This window comes from Crocodylus porosus, unplaced genomic scaffold, assembly GCF_001723895.1.
Source record: "Crocodylus porosus isolate Cpor-Errol unplaced genomic scaffold, CroPor_comp1, whole genome shotgun sequence".
In the NCBI taxonomy this organism is placed as follows: Eukaryota; Metazoa; Chordata; order Crocodylia; family Crocodylidae; genus Crocodylus; species Crocodylus porosus.
Window position 1 is genome coordinate 22,037,477 of NW_017728931.1, and position 2,469 is coordinate 22,039,945.

A 2,469-nucleotide genomic window follows, 5' to 3' on the forward strand; every position below is an offset into this window, starting at 1 on the left:
GGCCCTGCCCCGGGCTCTACGCACTCCGCAGTAGGAACGTGCTCCAAAGGAATCTGAGAGACTGGAGCGCGGGCCAGCTGTCTAGTGACTTAACTAGAACACAGGGGCGGGGCTTCTCTCGCCGCCGGCCCTCAGCTCTTACCGGAAGTCCCCCGCTCCGCCGGGGTCGCGGCACCAGCGACCCGGAAGCACTGGCGGTGGAGTATGGGGCGGGGTGCGTGAGGCGGGGCTGAGGCTGCCAGCAGGTAGGTGAGCGCGGCGGGCGGGCTCAGCTGTCACCCGGCCCCATTCTGCCTAGCCCAGCATGCTCTGTCCATGGGGTCTGGGCGGTGGGTCAGGTGGGCCAGGGCCGGATAGGATCGACTGCCCCCCCTTCCCACCTCCCGGCCCGCAACAGCTTGCCTGGACTCCCTCACTGTCCCTTCAGCCCAAATAATTGCCCACCCTTGGTGTAAAGGTTCCAGTCCTCGCTGTACTAAATGTGCTGTGCACACATGAAAGCCTGAGGCTGTAGAGCCCTACATGTGCTTAACTTAAAAATGGGCAAGTTGACCCTTTGAGGACAAAACCTATGATAGTGAGGTGAAGATCCATGACAATAGTACCATATTTACTCAATTCTAAGACAAGGGAGAAAAGCTCTTCATCTTTCAATCGCATCTGAGAACCTATCTAGGTTGGGCTATAGCTGCAGCTACTGCCTGCCCCCTGCCTCTGCACCTTGCTGTCTCCCTTCTGCAGCCTCTTTCTCCCCCTTTCCCCCTCCTTGCAGCCTCTGTTCCCCCACCTGTCTCTCTCCTTCCCTCCCTTACCTTTGTTTTGCATTGGCAGGCTCCTGATCAGGGCTCCAGTATGGCCCCATAGCAGTGTCAGGCAGCCCCCAGCTACAGGAGCTGGGCTGTGGTCCCTGTGTCAGGCTGAAATAGCCATTGGTAGAACTGTGGTAATGACCTGTCAGTGCAGAGTGAGCTTATGGGGCAGAGAGTGGAGCAGAGGTTGGAAAGGAGGGGGAAATCAAGGCGGGGGGACAGGGAGAGGCCAAGCTGCTTGACTGGCCCATACCACTTGCCTCCCCATTGCCTGCCCTCCTGTGGCAGTGGGGTGGGGGGATGAATTAAAGATAGCCCTCCAGTAATTAGATTCTGGACATGGAAAATTGTAACACATTTATACATTTCCCATGTATAGAATCTAATTATTGGGGGATGTTTGTTAAATTCAGAATTGTATCAGATTCAAGTAAATATGGTAAATTGCTGCACTAAAGAATTGCCAGTCTAAATAAACAACAGGCTAACTTGGGGATGGGAGAGAGAGCTAGTGCTGTCTGTGAGGAGTTACACCTCAGAAACATTGCAAGTTGCTTTTGGTAACATAAGACATTTGTAGCAGACTGGAACTGAAGACTTGTTCTGAGCTTGAAGTCAGTGTCTTGCTCATGAGGACCCCCCGCTTTCTCTTCTTTGCAACTTGCCTTTTATCAACCCAGGGTTTTGTATATCAGTAAAGCAGAAATATGTAATTGAGGGTCTGTTGGGAAATTAATATATTTTAATTTCAAACATCTGGAAATTCAAATATAATCATTCTATTAAGTTATCCTTTTTCGGCATGAGTGTTTTTACATCAAAATTTATATAGCACAGGCACAGCAGTAGGTGGTATAAAATGTCCATGTAACTTACTGCTTTTGCTCTTTCCCCTCTCCACCTTGGTGTCTGCCATAGTTTGTCCCTTGTTGTTCCAGGAAGGAGTGTATGCTAGAAAACTCTTATCTTCTTCACTCAGAGTATATAGTAGCGTTTGCTCAGAATGACATACAAAAAACTAGAACTCTTGGTTCCAAAATGATACCTTTTATTAGACCAACTGGAAAATGACAAGAAAACTGTCCTTTTCTGCAAGCTTTTGGGATCAAAGTCCCTTTGTCAGGCTCTGGGAAAAGTACAGATGGTAAAAAGTCCCCATAGGTAGGAAATAAACTTCATTTTTGCACAGAGGGAGCTGAAGATGGAAGGCTGTCCCTCTGGGTCCGTGAGAGTGTTTTTGTGAGCTGTTGAGTAGCTTTGTGATGTGTTGATCAGATATAATTCCTTCTTTTTGCTCAGAATAGCATTTATGGGTGGGTTAACCCACTATGAGTCAGCAATTTTCCATTTTCTTCATTTACTTTTTTCCTCATAGATGAAAAAACTTGTGGCGGAATGCCGGGCTAGCGGTTCCGGCACTGCTTAGGGGAGCCGCGGGCTTTGCGGAGCTGTGCGAGCGCGTGGCTTGTGGGGCGGGATTGGAGGTAGCTTTATAGCCGCCCTTGAGGTTTGCCAAGTTGGCACAAGTAGACGACTTAGAGTAAGTTGTTAATGTTTCTTAATTTATAGGGTGTCCATTGGTTCACGAGGTTCCAGAGCCAGCCCTTGCTCTCCAACAGTGGAACTAGTCCAAAGCTAGGTGCGGCTGCTAGCTCTGTAG

General features: G+C 49.4%; 1 protein-coding gene across 3 annotated transcripts in view; it reads left to right on the top strand.

Annotated features, from left to right (window-relative positions):
- Positions 1-224: 224 nt before the first annotated feature.
- The window catches only part of TTLL1 (tubulin tyrosine ligase like 1), a 30,222-nt gene continuing 27,977 nt past the window's right edge, over positions 225-2,469 (top strand). Inside the window, exon 1 of one of the 3 annotated variants that reach the window (XM_019544355.1) lies at positions 225-245. The gene's annotated coding sequence lies outside the window, so the exon portion shown is untranslated. Of the gene's footprint in view, positions 250-2,469 lie in introns of all 3 variants that reach the window. The other 2 variants (XM_019544356.1, XM_019544354.1) reach the window with 2 other exon arrangements.